This window comes from Ictidomys tridecemlineatus, chromosome 12 (assembly GCF_052094955.1).
Source record: "Ictidomys tridecemlineatus isolate mIctTri1 chromosome 12, mIctTri1.hap1, whole genome shotgun sequence".
Classification (NCBI taxonomy): Eukaryota; Metazoa; Chordata; class Mammalia; order Rodentia; family Sciuridae; genus Ictidomys; species Ictidomys tridecemlineatus.
In genome coordinates this window covers 28688930-28715134 of record NC_135488.1, presented here as the reverse complement: position 1 = coordinate 28715134, position 26205 = coordinate 28688930, and the positions used below count along the sequence as shown (strand labels likewise).

Here is a 26205-nt window from a genome sequence, read left to right as displayed (position 1 = left end):
CTTCAAGAGAAACTGTATCTCAGGAAAAGGCAGGGCAAAAACACTTTCCCTGAAATAATGTGAAAAGGAATGGAATTCTTGATTTTGTAATCATTCAGTCTGTTAGAATCACCTAAATTGTTCATCAATAAAATAAATAATTCCTAATCACCTAAATCAAAACATCCAGGGCTGGGCCTGGGAATCTCTATCTTAACCGTGTTCCAGTTGATTGTGGCAGGTTTTGGGGATGTCCTGATTTAGCCTAAGCCTCCTCCTGACAGGTGATACAACTCAATCAGAAAGCCTCACCCCGAAGGATTTCATCTAATGCTCCACAATGAGCTTCAATTCTTCCTTGTACTACCCCAGTCAGGCTGCCCAGCCTCTGCCCAGCACTGTTAGTGGCCAGGTGGGCAAGTTGCTTTCCAAAGTCAAAAGGTACTTTCCCCACCCTGAGAGCTGCAGTCTTCTATTACTAATGACTGGAAGAAAATGCTGGACTTTCCCTTTTTTCTGGATATGTCTGCAGTGGAAGGAAAAGAAAAGAAAACAGAGCTTGGAGTGACAAAGAACTGAGAAAAAAAGGAGGATGAAAAATATCCTTCCCTCCCACTTCATAACCTGCCCCCAGTCCATGGCTGATCCAAACTAAATGATATCTGTTCCTCTGTTATTTTAAAACATCTGAACTTTCAGCCAGCTGTGGGGTAGAGCATGGGATCAGTTACAGTTTGGATGCAGAGTGCCAGTCCACCATTTACTGGGTGACCCTGAATGAGTAGTAGGGCTGAAGGAGACTTACACTAGAACAGGGAGAACCAGAGAACCCGAGTTCAAGCTATTGAAGTCCACTTGACAGTCAACAAAATTTAAGCTACATCAGGTTCAACAAATATTAATTGTTCAGTTTTAGGTTCAGTGATTGAATGAGCAAACATCATATATCCAGTCAGAGACAAAGCCCATTGAATTTATTAGAAATAGCTCAATGGTTCTGTAAGTTTCAGAAAGAGGATTATTGGCTACTCCTGATCAATCCCAATCATATTTTTTATAAAAATTTAAAAAAATACATTTAAAAGTGAAAGAATATTTACTTAAACTAACATATAGTCCAACTACATTTGGGGAGTGACATCAGTCTGGCAAATCATTCCAACTGATAAAATTATGTTTTCTCAGGTTGAGTCCATTATGCTTCCAGAGGGAAAAATGTTTGAAAAAACGAATGTGGAAATTGAACATAAAGAAGTCACATGTAATACACAAGAGTGGCACATCACAACAGTAGGCAGAAAGGTATTATACTTCTAATTTCTCTTGTCTTGCCCTGTTGTTTTAAATTTCATGTGCCCAGTTCTGTCAACATAAATATTAACTTCAAAAATGTTTTCTAAAGGAAATGAGCATCTGGACAACTTCTACAGGACTAGTTGCACATACCTGAATTTCCCTTAAATCTTTGTCATGAAGATTCTGAAGGGGGTCAATGAAGTTCTGCTTCACTTCCATGTCCAAAGAGTCTTTCACTTCTGAAAGTTCCCGCATGGCCTCCCCTACGTCACCAAGTGCTGGACCTGGAAGGAGAGAAGGAAATTCTTCTAACTCAAAGAACAAAGATGAGCTACACTTGCAAAAATAGGGCATTCACAGATGAAAATTCAGGATTACACATCCTAAAGATGACGAAGACCAGAAGGAATGTGTAATGTCTTTTCCACTTAGGATGTTCATTTTGAGAACCAGACTCAAAGCCCCATGCCAATGGGGAATAACCCTTATCATCAAGAATGTAACATTTTACTTCACTTTTAAAAAGTAATTTGTGAGGCTCTCTGCCCTCTGCTGGAAGTACCAGCTCTTGTTGATAGAGGACCAGTTTCAGACCAATGTATTTAGAAGAAGCTCATTCACTAGGAATGAAAAGCAGGTTCAATCAGGAAGAACAATCATCATGTCAAGAAGGACATGTCCCACATCACAAGGGGGTGAAGGAAGACAAGAGGTATTTAGTGTCATTGCTGAGTGCTGGAAAATGTGGGTAGTGAAGGAATAAACCCTGTCTCACTTGGAGAAGTGGGATTAGGTACATATACAAAGGAGCTAAGATCTAAGAGAAAGCCCAAATGGCAAGATGTTGCTTTGTGCTGTGACTGTTTCCTCTATCTCAATTCTCAGTTCCTCCCAGACACACCAAATAGAAAGTACAGAGGCACCTGGGTATGTCAACCAAAGGAAAATATTCAATTCTAGAAGTCTGTTGTAAGCACTGGATCCAATCATAGAAAAGAAAAACAAACTAACCAAAAAAAGACAAATCACCTTTAAAAAAAAGGTGAAAATTTAAAAAAAAATTGTTTCATATATGTAAGATCTAAAACAAAAAATAGCTTGACTAACTGCCTACAGAGTTTCTTACCAGAAATACAGCCCCCAAGGCTAACCAGAGTAAGTACACTGTGAAAAAGCATGGCACTCCTTACCAAAGTTGCAATCATCTCCAAGTTCCCTTCCAAACTTGAGCATGGCCTCTGCAAGTAGCGCCTCTGCCTGAGGATATCCTGGCCCCTTCTCCTGGCCACGGATTTTTGACATGGTGTTGATCATGCTGAGCTTAGCTCTGGATGCTGAAGGCAAAGAGAGAACAGGCTTTTGAAGTCAGCAATGTGGCACAGTGGAAACAGGGACAGATGAGGAAGCAGACCTCAGACCAGCCTATAATCGGCTTAATGATCAAAAACCGTACCTTTATCCTTCATGGTTTGGGCTTTACTTGAAATATGTGGGTGTTGATGTATAGATAGACATAGATGTACATATGGATAGAGACATAGATAAATAGAGATAGAAAGATATCAATATAACATATATATGCAAATAAATATAGACTGTGTTGATATATAATCGCTAAGCTCTCTCTTTTCCCTTAAAGTCCTATGAGGAATTATAAAGAAAAGGCAAAGCTATTCTCAAAGAAGCAATAGTAGAGGCTCAGATCCTATCCCCATCTGTCCCTGTCCCCTCTTCATTCTGGTGGCTCCAGCTGAGAGTCTGTGGCACTTGGTGGCTCCACAGAGACCATTTTGGAAAATCCTGAATTATGTGATGATCTCTAACTTTATTCCAGTTTTATATCTCAATTCTAGAAGTCTATGGAATAAAGTCCAAAATCAATGGTAAATTATTGAAGGGTGAGCCTTTATGCCGTGTTTCAATGACATCATCTATAAAATAGAAGTATGTTCAAAATAGTCTCTTAATTAAGATTATGACCATAAACAGATTCATGAAGAAGAAACATAGTGTGCTCATTAAGAATTAATTACTTCTTTTGCACATAGTTACATCTGAAAATTAGTTTAATGCCTCAAAGATAGCATTTCAATTATTTATTTGGCTTTTATTTTTATAAAAGAAGATGCCTGGAAAGCAGTTTCAATCTTAGTAGAAGAAAAGGCTTTATTACCAAGATATTAAAGCTATGGTTTAATTTATTCTAGAATGCCTGGGTTCCTTAGGCTCATTGTTAGAGCTTGGATTGTACATTAACCCAGGATTGTGCCTAAGATCCCAGTTGCAGGGAAACCCCTGTCAGAACCACATCTAAAGGTACTTCTGGCATTCAGTGGCTGATCTAGTTCAAATAGACTCTTATTTAAACTCTGGGCCTCAATGATACAAACTGGAGATAAGAGAGTTATCAGGGGAGGATTTCCCAACCCTGCCCAGGGACGTTATAATGAGTGAGATAATTAAGGCCACAGCTGTCACAGTTTATAAGGACCTGAGGGTAAAGTCTATTTTAAAAGTAATTAGTGTGACATGTACATACTAAGTGCCATGATGGGGGACTTCTATGAGTTATAGGAACATGGCACTGTCCAACTTGTGGGGTGGGACACTGCAAAGGATTCTGAAAACAACAACTCACTGAGCATAGAACCATAGAGAGTACAGGCTGACCAACGACACACGCAAAGCTGGAGGTGACTGTAAAAATGTAAAATTCACCTTTTATTTACCTCCACTTTCCAAAGAAAAGTGTATCAGATATATTGAATTTTTAAAATTAAAACGGTCTCATAATCACCCGTTTACTAGAGGAAACTGTCATTAAAGTGGAATTGCAGAGCTGTTTCTGTAATCAGCCCCGGCTGAGACCCAGGAAAATCACAATCCCTGCCCTCACGGTGTTCACTGAACACTGAGGAGTTGGGCAGACAGGCAGTAGTCTGATAGGATAAATATTATACTGGCTGATACACACAAGGGGATGGGGAAAATGAAGAAGTAGTAACATCCGTACAAATAAAAGAAAGAAGCCAACACCTGATAATAAGGCACACAGAATGAACACATGGAACACAGACCAAAGACAGAGAGTAGTAAAACCACCCCTGGTGGGTAAGGTAAGCCTTCAAATCCTGTTTTGAACATTTTACATTCCACAGATATATTCTGTTTATGAAAGCTGGGTATTGGTTAGTGTTATACCTTCTTCTGTTAAAAACTGTCTTTGGTAAGCAATTTTAAACAGTTTAATATATTGTAGCTGATTTTAAAATTCCTCATTTTGACTGTTGCTGAATTATGAATAGCCCTGTTCTCTTACTAATTACTTAAAAACATCTTTGATACATTCCACATCTTTACAACAAGGAAGAATAAAGCCATATTTTATTATTTTATCTATTTATTCAAATGATCTAAAAAAAAACTATTAGCCCACATTTGAAGAGGTTGGCTTTTAAGTTCATTCACAAACTCATTAAATTTTTATTAAGAACCTTGGTTTGGTAAAAACTCTCTGTTCTTGAAAAATAACATCAGATCTTGAAATTACCATATATGTATGTATGTATGTATGTATATATATATATATATATGTTAACAATCATTTCAAATGATTTTCTAAAGGAAGCTGAGTATGAGCCTGGAAAATACAAATATAAGACATTAAAATTCCTGTAATGGGACCTCAGCCTGGATTGTTTGTCCAAGTTGTATTGTGACCCTGGAGACCTAAATCCCTTTTCTCCAAAGGGGCCTGACTATTCTCCAAAATATCTTCCCCTGCTTCATCACTTGGTTTTCTTACAAATGGTTATATTCTCTCTGAATATGCCAAACCTTTACTTTCCCACCATCACTATCTTAGTTCATTTGGGTTTACTGAAAAAGTGGTTTCCTATCCTAATAGCAATATCTCCCCTGGGCCATGAGAGTAGGACCCTGGCATATTGGTCTGTGTATCTCCCAGTTAGGGTCAACACAAAGCTGTGCACACTGGAGATGTTCAACACATCTGCTGAAGGCATGAAGAAATGAATGAGAAGACCATCCTAGAAAAGACAGAGCAGAGTAGTGGTTTGCATAAATGGACCGCTCACGTGCTGACCACCCCCTGAAGCACAACAATGGAAATTAGAACCTTGTTTCTTTGGTTGACAAATAAAAGGTACGGCAATTCAACAGATTTTTTTTTTTAAAGAAAACCCCTGACCCTGTGAGCTAGGATTCTGTGGCAGTCACTATGTGCACTGTAGGACTCACCAATTGATGTGTTCAGAGTGTGGGTAGTATCCCTCAATGTCCATATATTAAGGGCTTGGTCCCCAGGCTGGCATTATGTGGAGGTGTTGGAACCTTTGGGAGGGGGGTCTAGTGGAAGATTCTTGGTCACTGGGAGTGTATGTGTACATGTCTCCTGCTCTGACTTGAGAGGTAACCATTTCTTTCTACACATGCTCCCAAGATGATGTGCTCTAATCTACTGCCCTCACCAGAGACCACACCAGCATGAGCAACAGAAGTTTTCTTAGAAAACAATGAAACAATACCTCCAAATTTCTTAGAGAAAATAAGGAAAATTATACTAGTCTATATTTGAATTATTAATGACAAATAAAGATCAAACAGTGACATTTTCAAACACACAAAAGGAAGGTCACAAATTTTTCCCCTTCTCAGACTAATGGAAGAGTTCCACTAAAATGAAATTATAAATCATGAAAAGGGATAGGTATGAGACCTAGAAAATAAACAGGAACCCAATGTAAAGAAGCAGACAGAGGGAATCCCAACATGACTGCAAAGGGAGATAAAGACAGTCCTAGAGCAGGTGCGGTGGCACATGGCTGTAATTCCAGGCATTCAGGAGTCTGAGGCAGGAGGATCACAAGATCAAAGCCAGCCTCAGCAACGGTGAGGCACTAAGCAACTCAGTGAGACTGTGTTTCTAAATAAAATACAAAATGGGGTTGGGGATGTGGCTGAGTGATTGAGTTCAATCCCCAGTACACCCATCCCCACAGGGGAAAAAAAAAAGATTAAGAAAAAGATAGTCCCAATATTTCAGGCACCACAGGCAACTAGACCAACATAACCAAATGTGTGCAGCCCTGAGAGCCTTGAGCTGCGAAGGTGCAACAATCTCTGTGGATCCACAGGCTTAATTCTGAAGTTTTCTTTGCTCCTATGCTCCCACTGGGATCATCATGCTGCAGTTGCCTGCCGTCATACCATGATTTATAATGTCCCCTTTACTGGGTTCCTCTTCTTCCCTGTTCCCCTCACAGGGTTTGCTGAAATCACCTTGAAAACCAGTACTTGTGCTAAATCTTTGTCTTGTGGCTTGGTTCTGAGGAACTCAGAATGTTTGTGTATTACTTCTATTCTAAAGAACTAAATTTAAAATATTTCCATATATTTTTCCCATAGGGAAAAAGGATGTTTAAAACAAGTCCTCAGTTAAAGAGGGTTGGGGGGATAGTTGTCAGAACTAAGCTAAAAAAAAAGAAAAAAAAGAAAAGTCAAGTCTCAGTTGGCCATGATAGCACACACCTGTAATCCCAGCCAACTGGGAGGCTGAGGCAGGAAGATTCCAACTTTGAGGCCAGCCTTGCAACTCAGTAAGATACTCTCTCAAAATAAAAAATAAAAATGGCTAGTGATGCAGCTCAGTGGTCCATGAGTTTCCCTGGGTACTGACAGATAGTTGAATTGATAGACAGTCAGACAGACAAATGAAACAAATCCTCATCTAGTGATTGAAGTAGATAAACAGTGTTCTGCCTTGTGGCCACTGCCCCAACCTCAGGGACCTTTCAATCAAAAGGTTTGATGAAAACATATACTCACTGGTATAAAGACAATTGTCTGGGAAGAGAAAAGTTAATAAGGATTGACAGGTAGAATCTTATCAGGAAGCACCATCAGGAGAGAGGGTTTGATGTCTACAGTGAATTCTGGAAGGAAATTTTTGGATTGGATTGAAACAGCAGGAAGTGAAAATGGGATAACCAAAAAGGGCTCTACTTAGATAAACAGGACAGTTTCTATTTTGAAACTATGCTCAAAATCTATGCTATCTTTTAAGGAAGACAAATGAGGGCACCTAAGCCTCAATCTTCATTAACACCCAACTCTGAAGCATAATCTGCAGCACCCTGGCCATCTTTCTAATTCTGGGAACAGCCAAAGGGAAGTCAAGGCTCTGCTGGGAGTTAGACAGCAGCTCCACATGCCTTGCCTAAGCTATTTTCCTCTGACCTAAAAGCAGTGTCCACGTGAGTCAGTGGACTAAAGCTACCTGTCCAATGCAGCAACTAGCCGGAAATGCTGAACATCCAGTATCTCTGCTAACTCTTAGTTTTTAAGATTTTTATTTCTTCATCTAAATTAATGAATAGGGAAATAAATCACTATTAGGTCTTGTCTTTCATGGAAAGAAGCAGAGTGTGTTAAATTAAGCATTAGTTTTGAACACATGCAGACATAGGTAGAAATTCAGCCTATAAATCCTGTTGTTAGCTATGTATCCCTGAAAATTATCTCATTCATAAAGCTGTCACCACTACTCAAGAATAAACAGAGAACCAGGCTCTCCTCAGGCAGCATGTGTTGCAATGTTCCATGGATATCTTGGTCGTGCAGGGAACCTCATTTCTGAGAGTTCCTATTTCCATGGACCAAAGGGAGGTTGTGCAAGGGCTGGGAGGCAAAAGTAACGTGGCAACTATGACACTTTGAAGGCTGTCATTGGAAGAAAGAGCCAGAGACAAATGCAGAGGAGAGAATGGATTACAATTTGTCCATGATGTTTCCCATTGTGAGCCAAGTAATTTCATTTAAAAATATTAATCTTCTCATAAAATTCTTCTGTACACATCAATTTTTCTAATCATTAAAGAATGCCTCCCTCCCTATTCAAAAGCACCCTGACCTTCCTCTGTACTCTGAAATGGAGCTAGTGGCTGCTGGTCAAGTCTTATCACTCCAACTCTGTCTGATGGGCTGGCTGGAGTATGGGTCAGGCTTTGGGCAACTGGCCTGCCTGTCTTCCCTTACATGCATTAAACAGTATGAGTCCCAAGATGGCCAGGCCTCTCCATTTCTCCATTGGTACAGAAGGGTGGAGTCCTATATCTCAGGTGGTCTAAGAGCCACAACTTGGCACTTAACCACACTACTCTTCCCTGAGCAACCTGGATTTTTGAAACACTTCATCTTTAAATCATACCATGAAGTTCTGCTTTATGTGAGAATGACAAAAATTGATCTCACAATCTCCTTGAATTAGGGAACAGACTCTCGTTTCCCCTAACCAGAGAGGGTTCCTAAGCTAAATGAAGGGCTCTAGCTAAAATAATTTTTTAAAAGATCCAATTAAAAAATAATAAGTTGGGGCTGGGGATGTGCCTCAAGCAGTAGCATGCTCGCCTGGCATGCTCGGGGCGCTGGGTTTGATCCTCAGCACCACATAAAAATTAAAAAAAAAAAGATGTTGTGTCCACAGGGCGGGGGGTGGGGGAGTATGTTACACTGGAAACTAAATTACTACCCTTTATACAAAAAAGAAAATTCTAAAACTTCAGTGCCTGGTTGAATTGTTATTTACCAAAAATATGTTTTTAAAGGATTTTTCATGGAATATAATAAAATTAGTATTTAATAACACCTGCTATGTGAAGAAGATTGCTCTGGAGACTGCTGCAAGAAAGGCCCTGCCTCTGACCCCAAGGAGCCGTCATCCATTGGAGACCCAGAAAACTCATTCCCCAGCACCAGGTAAAAGGTAGGGCCATGCTTTAGGGGAGGTTATAAATTCACACAGAGAAGATATAACCAGCTCCCCTAGAAGAGTAAGGGTGGGGAAAGCTAATAAAGCAGGTGACACTGATCTGATCTGTGTTTTCTGAAAGAGTCCACTATACAGGCAGAGTTGGGAAAGGCCATTCTCAGCATCTGGAGAAAAGAAACAAGGCACCAGAAAAAGACATCAAGTGTTCAGAGGGTGCAGAGCCACCAAAACTCTCAAGAACAGCAGGTAGGAAGACAAACTGGTAGAATATTTTGGACAATCACTTAGCAGCATGATTTGACCTGAACTACAAGCTATAGTTCCACCTCTAGGTATACGTCCACCAGAGGTGTGTACACATAGTACAAAAAAGGGACTATTTAAAGTAGCCAGAGGATGAAAACACCTTTATTTTGCTGGTGACAAAATGGACAATAAACAGTCCGTTTTCCCATGAGGGAACATTCAGAGATGAGAAAGGAAATGATAACTACACACAATAGCAAGTACAAAGTCAAACAGAAAAAGGTAAATCACAGGAGCACCTGATGTGCTTAGGGTTCTATTTAAGTGAACTTATAAGACAGACAAAAGTGTCTGGTGTTGGAAGCCGGGAAGCTGGCATCAGGAAGAGCTTCTGGGATCCTGAGTATTCAGCCTGAGCTGGTTGCCTTTGTACAGATCATCAGTTTATACTATGCAACTGAGTAACATACTTTTGATCTGTGTACTGCTCTGCTAACACTGGTCCAAGCCATGTCATCTTCAGCCTTGATCATTAACATATGTCCCCTGCTTCTATTCTTGCCCCCTAGAACCTATCCTCCATATGAGAGTCAGGGTGCTCCCATTCAGTGTAAATCATGTCACTCTTCCACAAACCCTTTAATGTATTCTCATGTCATTCAGGTGTCACTCTTCCCCAAACCTTTTAATGTGTTCTCAGGTCATTCAGGGTAGAAGGCCCAGTCCTAACAATGATTCTGAAGTCCTATGGGCTCTGACCCCATGGACATCCCCTCCTTCTATAGCTCTTTACTACTTCCTGAACACACCAAGAATACCATTTTCCTAGACTGTTACTTTCTATTTTCCTTACTCTTCACTTTTCTTCATTGCACTGAGAACCACCTAACACTAAATTTTTATTCTGTATCAACCTCACTCCACTGGGGAAGGGGCTTTGTTTCATTTGCTAATGTATGCCCATGGCTTAGAACACTGCCTTAAGGTAAATTTGGCAAATAATTGAAAATCTGAAGACTTTATTTATCCCCAAGTGGAAAAAGTCAAAGCTTCCTTAATGTGAAGACCAGAAATGATGTCTGTCCTGGCTGAGCTTGGCACTTAACAGAAATACTCATTAAAACAAGTTACAACCATCACAACAAAGTCAGTGTGGTATGGAATTAGGTGAACAATGAGGATACTGAGATGAACAGATGTGGTACCCCAAGATTTCCATTGACAAGAGGAAAGTTTACACAGCAGAATAAACATGGCTTTAGGTGTAAACATCTGATGTTGCCTGTGGTGTAACACTGAGGAGAGGGACAAGAGAGCTCAATCTGGGACAATAGAATGAAGCTGGTAAGTGACTAATGTAAAAAAGGTAAGAAGGCTGCTAAGGGTTGGATTGTGTTCCCTCAAAATTCATGTATTTGAAAACAGGAGTTTTAGAAGTTAACTAAGATTAAATGAAGCCATAAGGTTGAGATCCTCATCTAAGAGCTATTATAATTCAGTTATGTGTACTCTATTCTGGATATTTTAAAGAACGGAGTTTGTTCAGTAAACACAAAGGAGAAAGACGAACTCTAGAAACAGGATCAAAACACATGAGTTCTTAAACAGCAACATGCACCAACTTTAATTTCTGTGTTTCAAATAAAAAGAATATAGAAAATTACGTATAAAGTAGATTTTAGGATTTATTCCTTGTAAAACGTATGAGAAAACTATGAAGAGATTCCTTATAAGAAGACTTGTAAGAAGGCTACATGGGAGCTTGGTGAGAAGGTGAATGTGCTGCAGGCCAGGAGGAAAGCCCCCATCAAAACACAAATGGCCACACTTTCAACTTGGACTGCTCAGCCTCAAGACTATGAGAAAACATTTTTTTCTATTGTTTAAGCCAGCCATCTATGACAACACAAGGGAACAAAGGTTACAGTCTGAGGTTCTGGGACATGAATTTAGGAGGAATACTATTCAAGCTACTATACTGTCTTTATATGATTATTTTAGCAAACTTGATATAAAAGTAATTTTTATGAACTTGCTGAATTGCTACATTTATGATAAAACCATTTATTATAATTTTCACTTCACATGGATTTCTAAAGTTCTATCTCTTAAAGATTCCATCTGGGGTTGCTATTCTTGGATTCAGCCACTAAAAAAATTAACTTTGAAAGAAGCCTTATAAAAATAAAAAAATATATTGATTTCTAAGTGATTTATTTATTTCTTGGATAATAAATTTTTTATGGAAGCTTTATTTCCATAAGAAAACACAAGAATGTGATCAATGAATGAATGTGTGATCTAAGGTTTTCACAGATACAAAAGAGACAAGTCCCTAACATCCTCCCTGCTCTGAAGGTCTCCTTGCCTCAATCTCAAGGTATTCTCTGGGCATCTGCTGCCTACTTCCCTGTGGGGACTACTTTTCTGTGGCTATGGTATTTCTGGATTCATCCAGCAGTGCTTTAGAGAGACAAATGACAGTGTGTTTTTCCATGTCTACCTTTAGTGATACCTTGTTGGCAATTTAAAAATGGCCATAGGAGACTTTGCAACACAGATACTGGCAACTGCCACAAACTAAAGTTTTTCTTCTAGAGAGATTGTTAAACTATTAGCACCATTAAAGCACTGAGCAGTGATTAACCTTCCAGCTAGAGGAGAATTTTAATGTTCTCCAATTCTCATCTGTGCTGGCTATACTATTTGCTTAAAAAATGAAATAGTTCAAACACATGAAAGAAGTATCAAAAATAACATAACACTCATATACATACACTATTGAGATGTTCTTTGTTGAATACCATGTTCCTCATTATCTCTGAACAGGTACTTCTTGCTAGTGGTTCTATCTATTGTGTCTCTAAAATAGGGTACAGCACACTCATAAATAAGTCAGTGTTGAAGTTTTATATAATTTGTTGGAAACACATTGATATTTGCTTTTTTAAAAAAAGCCTCAGAGGACCAAGCACAAATGATGTTTTCTAAGGGGGTTTGGTCCCAAGGGCAATAATGCCAGAGTTGAATTGCTCCTATTCCTAAGGAAAAAATAGGGGGTTCTAATGACACCTTTTTGATTTTAAGTTTCATTTACAAATAATTCAAAATCAAAGTTTATAATGGATGGAAGTTCTGTACCAGCAGTCTCCATGGAATAAGAAGACTGAATAGAGAAGTCCAGCACAAATCCAAGGCCAGGGTGGAGTGTGGAGGGGGGAGGGGACGGGGTTGTGCAAATGAGTGCTAATGCTTGAAGGAGCAGGGAAGAGGGTGAGTCTGCCCTTCTGCACCCCATCTTCCTTCCCACCACAAATGATTACGACAGAAGTGTTTGGAGAGAGACCATTTATAAATTTAAGAAAAAAATACAACCTACTTTATACTGCTGTTATGCTCTCAAGTACGGTTTTCTTCCCTCTTCAACTGTGAAATTTCAAAGAAGAAAATATATTGAAAGGATATCTGTGCATCACAACAGGGAGAAGAAAATCCACCCCCACCTTTGGCTCATGTTGATGAACACAGCAGACACATTCAGGCAGAGCAGGTGGCCACAGTACTGAGTCACATCTTCGTGGTCTGTGAGGAAACCTGATGGATTTAGCACTTACCACAGAAGCACCAGAGACCTGGAACAAGTTTTGTGGAGCCTTTTATTGCTTAAAGGGACTTAATTCTTTTGTCACCTTTATTTACATTACAGAAATGAAGCCAAGCTTCATTGCTCCAAGAGCAGAGTTCCTTAGCAGGAAAAATGCTGAATGATTTTATTCTAATATTCATAAATGCTACCATCTGGTCTAAAAACTTGGAAAAATCCCCCCAAATATCTTGGAGAAACTGAAGATCATGACCACATTTCATTTACAGCTATCAATTCAGAAGTATCTACTCTCTGTAGTTCCCACATCATCTCTTTAATCCTAGCAATGACACAACAAGTTTTGTTTCTCCCTTTTACAGGAAAGGAAAATGAAGCACATAAAAATAATGTCATTGCCCAAGGAAATGCAGCAACAAAGCCTCAGAGCCAGACCTTGAATCATAGTTAGGTCTTCCCAGAATGCTGCACTGGCTCTCACTGCTTTATTAGACCTTCTCTAAACTAGGTCAAATTAGGAAGGAGCAGTAGCAGAATGCAAAGCTTTAGCTCTACTTACATGCATTAAATGTTTTAAAATACAGAGGTGAGGAAGTATGATCATTCAGGAAGTGGGCATGCATTAAGAGGTTGGAGGTCTTTCTGAAACCTTTATGACCTCTGGTGACCTGCCTAACCTCAGACCTTTGGTGACCTGCCTAACCTCAGACCTCTGTTTCTTCACTCAACACAAGACTAGCTTACCCCACACATTACAGTGCCTTTCAGATCCCCAAATTTCTGATTCTTTCCATGAAAATCTTCCAGGACAAGTGGACTACATTATTTGCAAATGAATAGATGTATCTATCTCGATGCACAGAATTTAAATGTAAAATTTCAAAACCCCAAAACCACAATCCTTTATAAAACCGTTACCTAGAGTGAAACAGTTATCACTTTAAAACTCCAATGAACTATTTTTTTAAATCTGTCTTTAATTTTTTTCCCCACATCAATGTATACCACAGCCTGACCATTTTCTAATGATATAGTTTCTTTGTACAGGTCTGAGCAAAAGAAAGAATTTTTTTAAAGCCCCAGTGGATATGTCAAAGAAAACAATAAGGTAGCTTATTCTTCCTTCTAGACACTGTCAGATTTCATTAGAGATAATTAATTCCTAAAGACAAATAGCATTGTGAACAAGCATTGTTAAAATGTAGAGGACCAAAAGTGACATATAAATTTTGAAATAGAGCCTCCTTTTGAAGATTAAAATAAAATTAGAACTGCTTTCTCCAGTGACACAATCTATAATCATTTTCTGCTAAATAATGTAAGTATACATTATATCAAGGAAATAATATAGGACTAGGTTCAAATGTTATGATGATCTCTAGTCAGAATGGCAGCTATTATGAAGACAAACAACAATAAGTGTTGGTGAGGATGTGGGAAAAAAGGTACACTCATTCATTGCTGGTAGGATTACAAATTGGTGAAGCCATTATGGAAAGCAGTATGGAGATTTCTTGGAAAATTGGGAATGGAACCACCATTTGACCGAGCTATCCCTCTCCTCAGTCTATATACAAAGGACTTAAAAATAGCATACTACAGGGACACAACACAATTTACAATAGCTAAACTGTGTAACCAACCTAGATGCCCTTCAATAGATGAATGGATTAAAAAATTGTGGCATATATACACAATGTAATATTACTCATCAATAAAAGAGAATAAAATCATGGCATTTGCAGGTAAATGGATAGAGTTAGAGAAGATAATGCTAACTGAAGTTAGACAATCCCCCAAAAAACAAATGCCGAATGTTTTCTTTGATATAAGGAGGCTGATTCATAGTGAGATAGGGAGAGGGAGCATTGGAGGAATAGAGGAACTCTAGATAAGGCAGAAGGGTGAGAGGGGAAGGGAGGGGGCAAGGGGTTATTAATGATGGTGGAATGTGAGGATCATTATTATCCAAAGAACAGGAATGAAGACATGAATTGGTGTGAATATACTGTGTATACAACCGGAGATATGAAAAATTGTGCTGTATATGTGTAATAAGAATTGTAATGCATTCCACTGTCATATATATATAAAAAGTAAAAGAGAAATTTAAAAAAAGAGCAACAAAGGAGAAAAAATGTTGTGATTGTGAATGAGATGACGTATTTAAGCAAGGTAGGTACTAACAAATTAAATCCAAATGGATCAAAAACCCAAATGCAACACCTAAAATTATAAAACCTTTAGGGAAAAAAACATAGCAAAAGCTTTATAACATTAGACTTGACAATGATTTATTGGATATGATACCAAAGGCACAAGAAAGAAAAAAACTGGATTTCATGAAAATTTTTTAAATTTTGTGCGTCAGAACCCATTACAAACACTAAAACAATAACCCAAGGAAATGGAGATAACATTTGGAAATATTATCTGATAGGGATTAATATTAAGAATATACAGATGTTTCCTAAAATTCAATAAAAACCCAACAACCCAATTTAAAAATGGGTCAAGGACTTGAACAGCCATTTTTCCAAAGAAAACTTTAAAATGGCCAATAAGCATATGAAAAACTGCTCAACATCATCGGGATACTGCTAGTCAAACCTCAGTGACATACCATCTTACACTCCATTTGAATGATTACTGCCAAAAATAGAGAAAAAGTGTCCATAAGGATACAGAGTAACTACAGTCCTTACACACTGTTAAGACAGGAGATGGTAGGACCACCATGCCAAACAGTGCCATGCTCCTCAAAACATTAAAATAAAGTTGCCATGATCCAGCAATTCTGTTTCTTGGTATATATCTAAAAGAATGGAAAGCAAGGTCTCAAGAGATACTTGTGCATGTGTTCACAGCCGCATTGTTCACAACAGCTAAGACGGGGAAGAAATCCAACCAAGTGTTCATCTAAAAGATGAGCAGATACACAAAACGCAGCATGTACAAATATCTGATGGAATATTATTCAGCCTTTGAAAGGAAGAGAAAAGGAAGGGAAATCTGACATATGCTATGATATGAATAAACCATAAGTATATTGTGCCAAGTGAAATGAGCTGGTCACAAAAGGACAAGTACTGTATGATTTCACTTGAATATTTAGAGTAGTCAAAATTGGTGACAGAAAATGGAATGGCAGGTGCTAGGGTCTGGGACAAAGGAGGAAACAGGGAGATATTATTTAATGACAATAGTATTTCACTTTTACACATGAAAAGAGCTTGGATAAGGATATGGTTGGTGATATGATTGTATGGCATTATGAATGTATTTCTTATCACTGAATTGTTCACTTAAAATGGTTAAGACAATAAATTTTATGTATTTTACTACAATAAAAAATTTAAAAATTAATTCTCAATTATTGTAAATTTGTAAAGTGTAACAGAGAACATAATATTAGAGTGAGTATAAATCCCAAAATCATGCTACATTAAATTGTGGGCTTAGTATTTGCAGTAAAATGTATGTAGCAAGGAGCTCGGCATCTTTTCATGCTGGCAATGTGATGATTGTGTATAACAGCCTAATTTTCCTGAATGAAACCTCAGAACATCTGTAAGTCTGAAATGTGGCCTTCTGATGCTCCAGGCACTGTGAGCAATGTAATTCTCTATCTTGCACACTAACAATTACTAAAGAACCCACAAAATTTAGGTGGTAATTCAGTTGTGTTTGAAATTAAGTATTTTAAGGGATTGAGGAAAGGGAAGAGGAAGATCTGCTGTTGTCTTTCACAAACAGGTAACTCCAGCACTGGATCATTATGCTTGCAACCCAAATAATGGCATTTACGTAAGGGCTCTCTTTGAGGTGATAGAGTTCTTTTATGCCCCTGAGGGGGAAGCAGCAGGGAGGTATTTTTAAGACACTGTGCTGTGGTAGTCAGCAGCTGTAAAAACTCATGACATTGAACAGCAAATATCTCCCATCTCAGGACAGGGTATTACAAGGTGCCAGCGCAGATCTCACAGCAAGCCCTGGGAGAACAGACAACGGCACCCCAGGAGCACAAAAAAGTTTGTGTAATTTGAAAAATACACAAGCATCAGTATACTAACATGATGAGCCTTTGATTCTTCAAGTTTTTAGAGTAAGGACTTATGACATTGTCATGGGAAAGGGTGCACAGAGGACTTTTCCCTAGACGTCTTGCCTGAGAAATGGCTAAGGACACATCTGAGACGCTCTCAGGTAGAGCTGAAGGTCTCTGGGAAGGGTAGGAGAGTAACATTTCTTGAGTTCCTACAAAGTGACAGGCACTATGAGAAGTGTTGTTTACTATCATAATTCAAAACAAGAAGATAACTTTAGTTTCAACATGGAATGGATTACCCAGCCACTCCTTAACATGTTCAGGAGACTTCCTCCTGAGCTGAAGAGACAATGATAAGCACTCCCAATCTATCTCCTACTTCACTGCATTGTATCCAGTGAGCCAAAATTAACAGGAGCAGATATGCCTCACATGGAAAACAACTCGGTTTCCCATGCTCTGCTCGGGAAACAAATGCACTATAGCCACACTGTATTGGTTTAGCTTCAAACAACAGTTTATCTCAGTTTCTATAAATTGGAAGTCTTCTGCTTAAGCTCTCACAGTAGGGCAAATAAGGTGTCAGCCAGGCTGTCATCTGAAAGCCTGAGTGGGTTAGAAGCTGCGTCTGGGCTCCTTCAACTTGTTGCCTGAATATGCTTCCTTGTGTCTGTGTGACAGGTCCCTAGCTTCTTATTTGCTGCCAGGTAGTGGCCATCTTGTGGTTCAAGGGACCACCTCAGTTGGTTCTCTCTCCTTAGGCAGTCATAATATGGTGGTTGCTTCTTCTAGGTCAGTAAAGGAGAATCTCTCTCGCTCTAGTGGGCTAAAACAGACTCACAATGGAAGATAATCATGGAAGAAACAGCCCATCTACTCTGCCATATAATGTTAGCTAATCAAGGGAGTGATGAATGGTTGGTCCCTTGACTTCTGCCATACTTAGGGTTAAAAGCAAATCACAGGCTCCATCCACTCAAAGGATATGGGTTACATGGGTGTGAGGTATTAGGGGTCAACCTAAGAGTGTATCTGCCACGTACCAAGACTGAAGTTATCTTCATATTTTGCAACATAAAAGACAGTGAAGGGCTGGAGATGTGGCTCCAGCGGTAATGCGCATGCCTGGCATGCACGGGGCGCTGGGTTTGATCCTTAGCATCACATAAAAATAAAAATAAAGATGTTGTGTCCACTGAAAAATAAATATTAAAATTTTTTCTCTTCTCCTCTCTCACTCTCTCTTAAAAAAAAGACAGTGAAAACAAAACGAAATTTAAAGACAACTATATCTAAGAATTCTGGTTTTTCTATTGAATGATTTTGGGAAAATTAATCTATTTTGCAGCTTTAGTTTTTTCATTTCAAACAAGAACAACTATTATCTAGGTCTACAAAAACAAATGTTTTGTCACTAGCTTCGATCCAATAATCTCACCCATGATAGTGTGCACATATGCATTTTCCCAAAGCAATTACTTGTGAAACATATCAATTGTGACATGAAGGAGATATTATAAAGACAAACTAAAAGCTGATTCTGGCCTGCAGAAGCCTGCAGACCAAGATTTTACCAGAAAGGTTTGCGGCTCCTACAGGGTGGAGTTTAAATAGACTTAATGTGATCTGAATCAGCTATTCATCAAATTATCTAATTGCTAAACACTAAGGACTGTGCTAGAAACAGTATATAAAATAAGCAAAACAGACATAGTCCTTTGTTGAGTTATGACATAAAGAGAGGTTCATTTACAAAATATTTATGGAGGACATTGTGTATATATGAGGGATATATCTTTTTAACAAACAAGACAGACAAGTTCCTACCTTTGTGGAGATTATATTCTGGATGGGAAATGGGGGTGATGGACAGACAATAAACAAAAAGATAAGCTGGAGTATAAATTCAATTGTGATAGAAAATAACAAAAGGGATAAATAATGAAAGAAGTAGAAACAGGTTATTTTAAATAGGATGGCCAGGAAAGGACCACACCAGGAGAAGGCATCTGACTGCAGGTTGAGTGATGAGAAGCAGAAGCTATCTTGAGAGCTAACCCTAGCCCTAACCCTGTGCAAGAGTATACCTGAGACAGGTACAAGATTGGGTGTCAATTCTCAGTCTATTCTTCCTTCGGTAGAAAACACTTGAGAGTTGTAAGCAAGAGTGACAAGATATGATTTACATCTTGAATGTATGGAAATGGCTAGGAGAGTAAAGGAATATGGTAGTATATTGAACAAATAAAATGACATACAAAGTAAACATTCCAAGTACAGTTATGAAAAAAAATTAGGATCCTTTCAGTGTATCAACAACAATCCTACTCTCAGGATTCTATACCACTTGCAGTATTTTAACAATGAAACACACAGTAAATGTACTAAAGATAAGTGCTACAAAGAAAAATAAAACAAGAAAAGGGCTTAGGGAGTGAAAGGATTGATATTTTAAAAGAGTTGTACAAGAAAGCCATGCAAGGTAACATTTGAGCAGAGACATGAGTCTAGAGTCTGAGAAGACATGGAGAGGGAGGACTCAGGCCAAAGGACTGACGAGGCCCACATAAGTGAGAATGTGCCTGCATTTGAGAAACCTGGCAAAGGTGGCGAAGAGGGAGCATGATGAAGATTGTTTGAAATGCAGAAAACAAGGTGGGACCACCAAGGCCCTGTCACCAACAGTAAGTGCTTTCAGTTTTACTCTATGTGAAATCACTTGAGAGATGTGTGGAAGGGGCTTATGTGATAGAAATGTGTGGTGAGGAGGCAAAGCTGCAGGGGCTGTGCAGAATGAAAGCGCAGCAGATGCCTCTCAGTGGAGAGGATAATTTGAACTGAGGAAGGATGAGTAAGATGACAGAGGTCAAAAAGGAGCATGTGGGGCACTCCAGGAAGCGGGAACTGCTACCACAAATTCCTGGTCCAGGAAAGAGCTTGAGGCAATGAAGAAACCAGGGTGAACAGGAGGGAGAAGGAGCCTGGAGAGGCAGAAGGTGCAGGGCTCCTCAGCTGTGGCGCAGCGCTGGGCACATGCTGAGCATTCCTGAGGCCTGGGCTCAATCCCAGCACCAGTGTAATAATGATGACAATAGCAACCCTATTTTAAATAATGTCTGGCTTTAGTATTCTTTAGAGACATAGGGAATGAGTATCATTAATCCACCATCAGTTCCAGCCGACTTAAAATTATGAATTACTTAAAGTCTCAAGTATATTAGGAACCTACTAACTTTCCATATTTTTCCCAAAGATGTAGTAAAAATAGGAAACCATGCCAGCCTTTTCAATACATACAGTATATGGATTATACTGCCTATTGCTTTACTTACATTTTCCTCTTTAATATGTTATCCTTGTGAGACCCTATTCCTTTGAAGTTTAACATTTTCCTCACAATTGCTTTTGTAACCAGTCCTTTATTCATTTGGAAATTTTTCAGTGTCAGGATTTGGAAAGGTAAAAGGTACTGGCTACCAGACAGTACATTCCTCATTCTTCAAATGAGGGGTGAATGCTGCAGATTCATCAGACACCTATGTGGCAGACATACCGAGGGCAAACTACGTGTCAAGTACAATCCTAAGAGCTCTTAAAGACACTGGATGAAAATGTCAGGCCTGTCATCCAGGAAATAAAGAAAATACAGTGCTGTGGGAACAAAGATTCAGTAAACAAAAGCCAGGTGATCTGTGCATTACCTTTCAGTTCCGCCAACACCAAAATATCTTATAATCATTATATTTATTCATGTTTGGAAGAAGATGATTAAAAGGACAGCCTGTGGGAAAGAAGTGTAATTTTGATGTAATATCTTTCCAGGGACTAATGAGATGTTTTAGATCTAATGCAGCTAACTTTTTTCCCCCAAAGGCAACATTCCACAAATGAGATTTGAAATTATTATTTAAAAATACTGAATAGAAATCTAATGACCCAAATTTAATACCTGAATCTTGGATACACTGGAAAAAGACCTCTAAGGCATTTAAGGGACTAGAATTTATGTAGAGAAAATCTCTACTACCCATAATATTTTTATGTTCAAACTACATTTTTTCTCAGCAGCCTAGAAATCTGTATTGGTTTATGACATTAGGGTCAGAATAATTTCTCAGTGTTAAGTGAAAAAGTCTCTACCTTAACAAAGTATGCTACAGCAGGAAAGGATTCATACTCCAATCTGTGATTCTGTTTGAGGGAGAATCTCCACAACATTACCATGAAATGAATTTTCGGATGTTTAAAGTACAATAACTTAATGGTCTTCAGCTTGATCCTAAACACTTCATTTTTCTATTGAAAATAAAATATATTAATGCATAAACCAAGGTGGCAAACATTAAACATTTATTAACTACGTACACATTAAACATTTATGAAACTATGTAGTGTATATTTCAAATTTTAAACTGGTTGAATATAGAATTCTCTGACACTACGCTATCTGTTACAGAAACCACTATCCACACAGAGCTTTGGAGCACTTAAAATGTGGCTAGTCCAAACTGAGATGTGCAGGAAGTATAAAATACACACTGAATTTCAAAGACTTAGTATGACAGGAAAAAAAAAGAATGTAAAATGCCTTTATAATTGTCTATATCAGTATTTTACATGTTTGGTTAAATAAAATGTCATTAATTTCACCTTTCATTTAACTCTCTTGATGTAGCTCTTAGAAAATTTGTAATTACATACGTAGTCTGCATTATATAAACTGACAATGCCTATTTAGTGCCTTTTTCTTCCCCACAAGGCATCAGAACACTTAAATAAAAAACTGATTTATATTTTATGCAATGATATTTTCTCTTAGAGCAAGAATTTGTACTAGTACTTTTCATGTTCAAATTACTTCTTATCTACAAAGGGGGCTCTTGCACACTGGTGAAGATAAAGTTAACTGGTACAACCATTATGTGAACCAGTATAGAGGTTTCTCAAAGTCTCAAAAAATTAAAAACAGAAGTACCCTATCACCCAGCAATCCCATTATACTATAGCTATATACTCAAGGGAAATGAAATCAGTCCCTGTCAGAGAGACACTGGCACTCCCACGCTCACTGCAGCACTACTCACAAGAGCCAGGAGATGGGAACAACTAAATAAGTATCTATCAAGGGATGGATGAATAAAAAAAATGTGGTACAGATACACAATGGAACTACTCAGTCATAAAATGAATAAAGTCCTGACATTTGCAACAACATGAATGGAACTGGAGATCCACATGGTCTCACTCATATGTACAATCTGCAAAAGTTGACCTCACAGAAGTTGAGAATAGAATGGTGGTTACCAGAAGAAGGGTACAGTCAGGTGGAGTATGGATGGGGAGCGGTGGATCAATGGGTGCAAAGCTACAATGAGACAGGAGTAAGACGTTCTGGAGTGCTACTGCACAGTGGGATGGCTACACATAACAAGTAGTATTGTATAGTTCATAAAACTAGAGGATTTTGAATATTGTTGCCATAAAGAAATGGCCAATGTTTGAAGAGATAAGTATGAAACACTATGCAATGTATACATATATAGAAACATTACATGGTGCCCCCGAACATGGATAAATTTTATTTCTATGCATCAGTCAAAAATAAATTTTAAAAATATTTTCTAAAAATACCTTATCCAGTCAGCTTAGAAATTGGCACTGGTTATGCTACTCCTGTCTGAATGTCACAGACCCAGCTGGAAGACCTTACAGATCTGTTTCACACCCTTGAAAGCTCTGCTTCACAGGGAAGAACTGCTGGCCTATTGAGTGCCTGTGTCCCACTTTTCCTTGCCTCATCAATCAGCTGGAATTTCCACAAGGAATTAGCTGTGAAGCCCCCCCGTGTTCCACCCTCCTCAGAGTGTGTGTGTCAACTACACTGTTACACTGTCAAGTACTAGAGAGATGGACCTGATATGGGTCTTATTTTAACCCAGAAACATCTAGAATTGGCCCATTAGAAGAATATGCATGTGATAAATGCCTGTTGTATGTGTGGTTCCAATGGTTTGGGAAGAGAAAAGCTTTTACCTCCTCTCCTTTGTAGAGCAGTTGTATTGTATTAGCTACTGACTGTTAACTGTGCTTCCTAATTCATTTATTCAAATAGCCATGAGCTTGCTGGCTGCCTGAACTGGACTGGGGGCTTGGGATATAGCGGTGAATCAGACAGGCATGATATTGACCTCACAGAGAGGGAAAAAACAAACAAACATGTTACATAATTTCAATAAGGATGACATGTGCCACTGCTGAAAAGCAGCTGAACTTACAAGAGGAACAGAACAATGACACGGCAAAGGAAGGCTTCTGCATGCCTTGTATACCTGGACCTGAAAGAGCTGTTAGCTTAGCAAGGTGGAAGGGAAAGGGCTGATGAGGAGGAAGGCAGGACCCTTTAAGCCATGGTGAAAATTTGAAACTTAATCCTAAAAGCACGAAAAGCCATTGAGGGTTTTATGAAAGATAGTCATATGACCAGATTTGCCTTTTTAAAATGTCACTGTTGAGGTGGGCAAGTACAAATGTGGGACTTTCACAGAGCATATCCATGAATTCCTAAAAATTAATCAGCACCTCCTTGGTCATCATTTCAACAGAACTTAAGTTTTGAGAACATAAAAGTTGTGTAAGCTCCACAACCACAAGATCTGAAACCCAGAAAGCACCTTTGAGAGTACCTCTATTTCAGGGCACTCTCAAAGTACCCTCAAAGCATTAATTTCTACTGCTTGTACTGGCTACCCATGTCAATTTGTCACTTGGCATCAGCTCCAGTCCTGAACCAAGTCCGGTCTTGCTTATTCAGAACCAGAATCCAGCTATCCAGACTTACTGACCCAGCTCTGGTCCCTAAGAGCAAGGCAGTTAAAATACTTAGAACAAGGCATGAATCTGGAATATTATTTATGTTCTACTGTACCCAAAGACTGAGTGCCTCCAAATGTTGGCCAGACTCCTGTGCCAGCTCCAAAAGGACACCTGGGTTCTGAATAACCAGTGTACCTTCCAGGAGTTCTATGCTGTGTCTGCTCCCAAGGCAAGAATTCAAGGAGAATCTAAACCCCAAACATGGATAAACTTTATTTCTATCTCATAAACCATTAAACACAGATTGTTCAAATTCTGAGGAATGACTATATGAAATTTCATTTGCTTCTGAATGTTTAGGAGTGACACTTATTTATTTGTATATGTGACTTTCCCATAAATGCTTTTCTGAAACCAAACTGAGACTGTTTGGTGATGGTCTTAATTGTTCTTCTGGACAGTAGATAACCATTCAATTCTCAAAGAGACATAAAACCATATATTGGCAATTAATTAGCATGTTCATTTCTAAAAATACATATCTCCCTCAATTACATCCTCCTTTAACCATTTTTAATCAAAATAAAAAATAAGCCTCAATCTCACAATGTTTCCCTTCTGAATTTTCAGTATATCTACTCGGAAAGTAAAGAACCCTTTAAATATAAATGAAATGGAACTCATTCTTCTAAGGGGCAGGAGGGCGTTAACAGAAATCATGTGGACTTAAGAGGCCCAGCTTCCTCCCTTCTTGGATATGTGACTGCAACAGTTTCTTAATTTCTCTGGCCCTTGATATTTCTGTGCATAGAATGAAGCTGTCCATAGCATTTGCTTTATCAGGCTGCTATTTCATATTACTACAATCTGGATGGCTTAGACAACAGACTTTATTCTCTCACAGGTCAGGAAATCTGAAACTAAAGTATCAGCAAGGTTGGTTTCTTGCAGATGCTCTGTGGGAGAAATCTTTCCTTGCCTCTTCCCACCTGTGGTGGCTGCTGACATTCTGTGGCTTATGCCAAGGTGTCACAACTCCCACCTCTGCTCTCATTCCTCCCATAGTTGTCTTCTGAGTGTCTGTGTGTCCTCTCTCTCCTTCTCTTACAAAGGCACCAGTTCTTAGATTTAGGGTCCACTGTAAATTCAGAGGAAGTTCATATAAAGATTCTTAACTAATTATATTTTCAAAGATACTATTTCCAAATTAGGTCACTTTCTGAAGTTCTGAGTAGACCTGAATGGGGTAGGGGTGTTTGCAGAAGAACATACTATTCAACTCCCTACACCTACCCATGACACAGTATAATTCTATTACACTCAGGAAAAAGACAGGTTCCCAAAGAGGATTTGTTAACACAGTGAATTTTTAGTCCATTCTTTACACTATAAATTGTTCAGTTATATTTCATTTTTATATTAAGAAAATGTTCACTTTAAAAGATGAGACAGTGACTGTAACTAGCACTGTGCTGAAAATGCATTATTGCTCAATAAACATATTTCTCTCCCTGTCCCCTATATTTAGCCCCAAACTGTGAATTACTAGCATAATTCATGTGTGAATCTCAGGAAATCATAGGGTACTTTAATATCCTATGCAAAAATAAAGAGAAAAGTTTCTTGCCCAAAACAATTATTTCCTGGGGTGAACCAGGATAAGTAGTTCTCTTTTCAAAATCTGACCAATTACTGTTGTCTAAATATTATGGCCTAAGCATACAGCTAAGGTATCTTTGTATTTCTGTGGAATAAAAAGGTTATGAAGAAGGCTTTGGGTAAAAATTAGGGGCTTGTATTTTGTTATTTTTTATGTAACTTGCCAATAACCATTTGAAAATTTCTTTGGTCTGCTATCAATTAAATTCCTGGTTCCCATCCTTTCCCATATTTTTTTCTATATTTTCCACCCTCACATTATCTCATCTCTAGCATGTTTTAAGAAAAAAAAAGAAAACAGAATGTTATTCCCACATAGTTTGTTCATCTTCAAAATAGCAGCTGTGCTGCCATAGGTAAACAAAATGTGATTGAAAGCTGCAACACGGGGGCTGGCGGGGGGTGGTGGCAGGAGAGAGTAGCCCTACTAGGAGCACTGCGACGTCATTTGATCTCAAACACTCCACTTTCCTTGTTTCTTGCCCACTTAGGCTCTGTATCCAGACCCACCAGGGCTGAGACAGTCTCCTGCACTATCTTTCCAAGAACCACCAGGGACATGGCAGTCCAACCTAAAACTCCCAAAGAAACTAGTCTCAAAAACAAATGCTTCCAAATATGCATATATTTAGCCCTGCTTTGAGTTTTACACCCTGTGGTCAGGAACAGATATAGAGAAAGTATAATGAGGAGGCTTATGATATAGGTTGTTCTACTTTGCTACACATTAAGCCTATTTAAAGAGCCAGTTCTATCTGGTTCTCTTTTCAA

The 26205-nt window shown here is 38.6% G+C and overlaps 1 pseudogene across 1 annotated transcript in view; it reads right to left on the bottom strand.

Moving 5' to 3' along the window:
* The window catches only part of LOC144369149 (endophilin-A1-like), a 48375-nt pseudogene that overhangs the window by 8543 nt on the left and 13627 nt on the right, over positions 1–26205 (bottom strand). The window contains exons 3-4 of the transcript XR_013428623.1: positions 2466–2609; positions 1426–1559 (exon numbers count right to left, since the gene is read on the bottom strand). The product of XR_013428623.1 is annotated as an endophilin-A1-like (transcript). The remainder of the gene's footprint in view (positions 1–1425; positions 1560–2465; positions 2610–26205) is intronic.